The sequence below is a fragment of the Phlebotomus papatasi genome, chromosome 3 (genome assembly GCF_024763615.1).
Source record: "Phlebotomus papatasi isolate M1 chromosome 3, Ppap_2.1, whole genome shotgun sequence".
In the NCBI taxonomy this organism is placed as follows: Eukaryota; Metazoa; Arthropoda; class Insecta; order Diptera; family Psychodidae; genus Phlebotomus; species Phlebotomus papatasi.
Window position 1 is genome coordinate 42,528,881 of NC_077224.1, and position 7,217 is coordinate 42,536,097.

General features: G+C 30.0%; 1 long non-coding RNA gene across 2 annotated transcripts; it reads left to right on the forward strand.

The window, feature by feature from the left end:
- Positions 1–2,702: 2,702 nt before the first annotated feature.
- LOC129805736 (uncharacterized) lies at positions 2,703–5,004 on the forward strand. 2 transcript variants are annotated; one of them, XR_008752116.1, is made up of 4 exons: positions 2,703–3,134; positions 3,324–3,461; positions 3,725–3,876; positions 4,235–5,004. It is a non-coding gene; the product is annotated as an uncharacterized LOC129805736 (long non-coding RNA). The 2 variants fall into 2 exon arrangements; XR_008752115.1 differs by having other exon boundaries at positions 2,703–3,461.
- The last annotated feature ends 2,213 nt before the right edge of the window (positions 5,005–7,217 follow it).

A 7,217-nucleotide genomic window follows, 5' to 3' on the forward strand; every position in this document is an offset into this window, starting at 1 on the left:
TCACTCCAGAAGCGGTTATACGAAGCATCGATGGATTTGACGGGATGTTCCGAACATCCACGAAAATTTGTTATTAGTTCACATGATATTTGTGATATATGAGTGTCAAAACATGTACAGATCCAAAATTTGAGCCCGATCTGACATGGTGGCACTTTACCTCAGACAACAAAAGCTGAGATTGTAAAGACCTACAATTATAAATGTTCATTTTTCATTGAAATAACACCATCCATAATACAATCACAATATGCGTGAATGTGAAGAGACGGTTTCTACTTGCTCATTATCCTGTTTTGCACAATAAGCAAGATTCAAATAGAGACTGTGAAATTTCCAAGATGTTCAGATGCTTGACATTTATATTTATAAATTGTTGGATAAAATTTTACAACAAAAAAATCAACAAACTAATCTTTGCTTAAGTGTACAATTGTAGAGTATACACGAAATACGTAACAAATGGACTATTAGTAACTGAGCTCTTTGGATAAATTGTCTTTCTAGTCAGCGTTAGAACTTGTTGATAAAATCAAATAATTTTCCAAAGCTTTCAATACAGAGCATACCACATCTAATTTGAAAAAATTATGTACATGAAATATTTATTAATATTATTTATTTTGAAGTATACCGGGCTTTCTTGCCATTATGCACATTGTTCAATTCCAATATGTCCTTTCAAATATTTCAATCATTTGCACCGGGCGTAACTCGAACACTGCCTAAGAGCCGAACGCACTTACCAATTGCGCCGTGGACGTGGACCCCCCTTCATGAATATAGACTTAAACAGTTTATTAACGAAAATCCAAAAGAAAAAATTAACCGAACAATTGTGAAATTGAATAATTGCATGTATAATTCTGAGAATCTTATTATTAGCAAATTCTAATGCTAACCGAAAGCACGATTTGTCCTAAATGTCTAGTTAAGATTCACCGTCGTCGATTATCTCTAATAAGGTAAGTTATCTTCAGGATGATAAGGAATAAGATCTGACAGGTTTACCCTGAGTTTGTAGTCATCACTTCCCGTTACGAGCATTTCAACAAAAACTAAACTATTTCTAAAATTTAAACTGATCCTACCTGTTTTTTATTAATAAATGTATTATTGTAGTGTAGAATAATAAGGTTATTTTTATTTTAAAAGAAAAATAAAAATTGTGTGTTCCATTGTCTAGAATGCAAATACTTAAACGGATCGAATCAATTTTCAAACAACGAATTGTAAATAAGGGGTGTGTATAAATTTTTGCTGGTCCAATCTAGTGATCAAATTGTTTAATTCACCGAGAAAAATGGAATTTATTTAAATTGAATATTTTGCATTTAATGTTAAAAATTCTGGGTAAATATTCGAATCAATTGACTTTTCTTTCAATACAAACGAAATAATTTTGATTTTGAAAGTAATAACAATAATTTCAAATATTTTTACATTCATACGGAGAATAAATACTTTTTCTTTTAGCGCGAATGTTTAAATATTTGAAATAAATACCTCAGCTTTTGAATCAAAGATAATATATGGTAAAAATAACAATTATACATTGAAAATGAAAAACTACACATTTATATTAAATGTGCAACGTTGTGTTGTCAAAAATAAAATTTTACTTTTGATTTAAAAGTACTGTTTTATGAAATCAAATGCAACAAGCATTAATTTAATGGGTAAAATTTAATACTGACATTTTTGTATACATCTTAATATTATCTGTATTTATTTCAAATGAAAAAGACTTTTTAAACAATTGTTTCAAAATTTTATTTCAAATGATTTTTTTTCTATCTAAACATTAAATGATCAGGTATTAAATTGAATTGTGGAAACTTTTCTGTATAAAATATGCATTTCATTTAAATGTAAAAATTAAAGAACTTTGAGTAAATATTTGATACGAATGGTTTTTGTCGTTAAATATAAATAACAGTAGTTTTTACATTTACTGCAGTCGTCATAATTTGAAAAATTATTCATTTAAATTAGGGTGAAAATTAAATTCCTTTCATCATAAATATCAATACGTTTTAAGTGAATAACTACTTATTCTAATCGAATACAATATGTAAAAATAATTACATTTTATTATTTAAACTTAAACTTTAGCCAAATGAAACAACATGTCATTTGCAACTAATTTCACATTTTCGTAAAAACCCTCTTTTTTGTTTTCTCAATAGCTTGGTCTCTATGGCATCAATCACGCTCAAATTTCAGTATGTTATAGCTGGGCCTTAGAGCTTCGACTAAAAAAAAAAACGCAAAACTTCCCGGGCTAGAATCAAATTATTTTTCTTTAAATGGTTATAGCTCTGTTTCTAACTCTCATAATTTGATCAATGAGGGCGTTTTGGTAAACTTTCGTGAAATGCCGATCTCCTTTTAACATCATAAGTTCGTAAAACTACAGTGCTATAATTAAAAAGAAAACTTTCCAATTTTCTAAGTTAATTAGCTCCGGCTCTATAGCACGGATCGGGCTGAAATTTTGGTAGAGGGAGCGGATTGAGCTAAAAATTCTTCATGAATCTCTCTTAAACATGCCTAAGAAACTTACTTATGTTATAAAGAATAAGGTAAATACCAATTATTAAAGCATTCTTATTGATTAGGTTTTTTAAATTTTCATTTTAAAAAAATTGAATGAATTTCGCTCTAAATCATCCAAAAATTTAATATTTGGCTGACGTACACGCACGAACGCAAATGCACGAGGGTCAGTGTATTGTGTTCTTCAAATGACGTGTTTGCATAAAATAAATAATATTAGTTTCTATATGCATTGATTATAACAATTAATAATTTGAATGAAATTTATATTTATTTAGAATGAAAAACCAATCAAATCTAATACTATTTTTTGAATCAATAGCATAAGTATTTGAAAAAAAGGAAATTACATTCAGATCTATGACTGATTTTATCAGTACGGAAAACATTAAAACGAGTCAGTCTTGAAGAAACCGCTGAGTTGAAAAGTTGTCACACAAATTATTTCCAATCTATTTGAAAATGAAAAAAAAACTAAAAAAATGTTAGAGTGAATAAGTAAACTTATAAAGTGGCAAAAATCATCAAGTGATCGACAAAGAAATTTGATAAAGTGTTGGAAATCGTTAGATTGGGTAAGTAAAAAAATATTTGCCAGAAAAGTATTAACCATATTCGGTAAATTAAATTAAATTTATTTCTTCTTTTAAGCTAAAATGGAATGTCAAACTTTTTATTATTTTATTTAAATTTAAAATTCGTCGTAAGAATTTTTTATTATTTAATACTTTACTAACGATTTGTAATTTTCAATATTTTTCAAGTTCAATCGATCATCCTGATTGCAAGTCATTGTTGATTGGAAACGTCCGTGAGCAGAAGCTGGAAAATTATCCCCATCTGTTTTATCGAACTACTTTTCTTCAAAAATTCCATCTAGGAGAGACCTAAATAGTATCAAGGTAAGAAAATTGATTTTTTTTTGTAATGCAATAAGAATTACATAATCTGTGAAAGTTAGCATTGATCTTTACAAAGAAATATTGGACCTCGCATAATTTTTTTATTATAAAAATGTTAATTATATCAACTTATTTATGTTGAATATGTATTTTCAATTATCGCTTTGGAAAATATCATACTGGAAAAGTTTTTAATTTCATTTTTATTTTTATTCTTTCTTTTATCAATCGTGGTAACCGTTGAATCCGTTCACTGGGCAAAGGACAATCATTGTCTTTTCCATGGAATTGGAAAAGTGATTCGCAGATAGCAGCAGAACTCAGAGCAAACAGTAAAGGCCGTAAATCTGCAAAACACAACTTAGAAAAGTGAGCGCTGTAATAAAAGTAGACGAGGAGCACTACCACTGATCAAGTAAGTTACATTGAATAATTACAAATTATTAACCGCCATTGGTGAAAAATAAATACTGTAGCCCTACAATTATTACCTGGAATTATAATTATCACCAGAATAAAAAACGAAATTCTACTAAAGTTTTGAGAAAACAAGATTCTATAATCAAAATTAAATTTTTTATGATTAACATAAAAGGACATCATATTATACGTATAAGTTTTTTCGAGACTTATTGTTGGTTTCTTTTAAAGATTATGGGATAGGACTATAATTATTTCAGCACTCTATTTTCAATAGCTATTTCCGCTATTTCAATAGATACCATATAGATTCAGATTTTTAATTCCATTTAATTTTATTTTCTGTCTTTCAGATTTCATTATGTCATCGTTTATCTTTACGGGGCAAAACACAATCAGTCTTTTGAAATATCTTATTTCTTCTGAAACTGGTAAACACAATTGGGAGAAAGCAGAAGAACATACATCCAAAAGCTGAGAAGAAGACTTCACGAAACTACTAGAAAGTCGTGCAACACCCCATAGAAATTAATGTAATACAATTTTATTGTGAATACACATTATTTATGTCAAATAAATTTATTTTTGAAATCATAGCAAGAGTTTTTTAAATATACCCTGGTACTGTTATATCTACCCGAGAATATTATTTGATTTAATGTGGAGGAATATCAAAGCAAACATATTTGCCATTGAATCTATGGTAAAGTACATTTAAATATACCAAGGAAATTTTTAATTTTACCCATTGTGTATTTAAATTAATGGTAAATCGTGGTTAAAACAAATATTTCTACTATTGAAACTATGGTAGTGTTACCCAGAAATTTTTGATTCTACCCATGAAAGTGTTTAAAATCCACTTTAGAAATAAAGTGCAAATGTATTTGATTTAAAAGACATGTTTTCTTTTCAAATACAGTGCCATTCAAAATAAATACAAATATATTTGTTGTGGCTATGATTACTGCCTTTCAGATCAAATGTAAAAATATTTGAAGTAAAAGTCATCTGTATTTAAATCAAAAAATACTTTAAAATCAAATGTATTCTACCATTGGGGCCAAAATACCCATAATTTCATTTGATTTTACCCAGAAAAACATTAATACTACCCATAAAATTTTTCTCGGTGTTGTTATCGGTGGTGATATACATTGACAGTTTCACTCAATTTAAGCCAACATTGCTCGGAGATCGGCGTCCCTAATTGTTTTTGTCCATATATCCTAAGTGATAGAAAAACCATTTCTGAAATGTTTAAACAAATCGTTTTTTATAAAGTAGTTTGGGATGGGTGATGTTCGCCTTAGACTTTGTCAAGCAAACGATGTGTTCCAGTTTTTTTCTTCAAGTTAAAGTAGAAAGCAAGGACCCTTACGGATCATTTGGTAGAGTGAGCAGTGAGTATTATTTTTAAGACTGTGAAGTCCTCCGGGTTCGAGTCAGGGTAGCTGCAGAGTTTTCGGCTATCAAATCTTTCTAGAATTAGTCCAACCTGAGAGAGGTTGGTACAAAAACGAGTTTCGATATAAAGAGTTCTATTAAACTGATCCTTTTAGCAACTGACCCATCTGATACTCTTATTTTAGGACAGAATATCCTTCTGGTGAGCGTCGATGTATTGGGTACAACGCAAAAGTAAAACACACAATTTACCAGAGCTTTCGACACGTATCGTGTCATCTTCAGTGGTTCTTGCCCCATAGCAAAATTCCGCAAAAATTCCAATGGAAAACTTGCGTCCAAATGGCTAAATTCGCTGGAATTTGACGCTAAAATTCCACTAAGTTTTCCTATGGAATTTAAAGCCGGAAATTCCATGGAAATCATAGTGCTCCATGGAATTTACTAGTACGACATGCTGGAATTCCAGCGTTAAATTCCGCGGTATTCCGCGGAAGATTTATATGGAAACTCACACGTGAAACGTCCGCGGGATAAGCTGGAAAAAACATATGGAAATTTCCACTATCTTTCCATAGTGTTTTATATGGATTTTTCCACTAGTTTTCTGAAATGTCAAACAAGTAAAATGGTGTTGTGAAAACTTTTAGAATTTGTTTCCAAACCTTCCGTAAACATTTCTAGTGATTCATGTGGCAATTATAATATAATTAATTATGCGATGCTGCGTTTCGTGTAGATAATAATGAAGTGATTACATTAAATAGGTCGCCAACCTAAAATAATGCTGTTTTTATGTTAATTAATATATATTTTAGGAAAAAAATTTTTTTTTAATAAAATATTTTTTTATTGCTCAAAGTGTCAATTCGTTATTGCTGGTTTATAAAAACATATTATAATCCTCGTAATCTTTGCCGTTTCTATAAAATTCGGAAGTAAAATCATGAGGTGCATGTGACAGCTTCATTTTTTCTCCATTTTATTTTGGTGGAAAAATCCACATAAATTCCAGGAGCATTTCCATGGATGTATTCTATAGAAAAAATCCAGCATAAATCCATTAAATTTTCCTTGGAACCTATTATGGAAAATTCCTATGGAATTTTTTAAGGAAAAATAGTGGAAAATTCCAAGGAATTTTTCGCTTGTTATTCCTATTCCGCTTTCTTTTGCAATGGGGTGGTTAGTTTTTTCTTTGCTCTACTTTTTGCTACAACAGTTTCTTGTAATTAGTTAGGAATGATTTTTTTTCTTTCTTTGTTGCACAGCAAACGGCTTGGTACTTGAATATCCATCTGAGGTTGGTGTATTGTATCGTGATAGAAACAGCACTGTGTGTACATTCTGGTACACAGAAGCCAAGATCTAGAGCTGAAGGATCACATTGAGGTCATTGCTTCATTTATATTTTTTTTACCTAAGTGACGATCGATAAATTTTGACACTTGAGCACTTCGAAATTCGAACAGGAAGTACTTCAGCCTCACAGCGGAATTATCAAAAGGTAAGAATGTCCCTTTATTTGCATTTCATATATATCTTTAAATTTTTCAAACTCCACTTGTGTATGGTAAGGATAAGTACTATCTTAGTAAGGTCGAAAAATGTCGAAGAACAGCAAATCCATATATTTATAGACAACAGACACGTCTCTCCAATCTGATTAGTGAATGAATAAATAAAGTACGTGTCACCGAAAGCCTGGGGTGACATGATAATTTCTTTTCGATCATGTCGACTGTCGATTCTGAAAAATTTGAATGATAGCTGCACTTTTTATAACTAGGGTAAATTAAGCTAATTCAAAACCTGCTCCAAATGGAAATTTTTCGCTACTCCAAATGGAAACGTCATTGTTTTCATGATAAATACAGTACTAAATTATTATATTTATATATTTTCTATACCACAGTTCCATTATTTAGT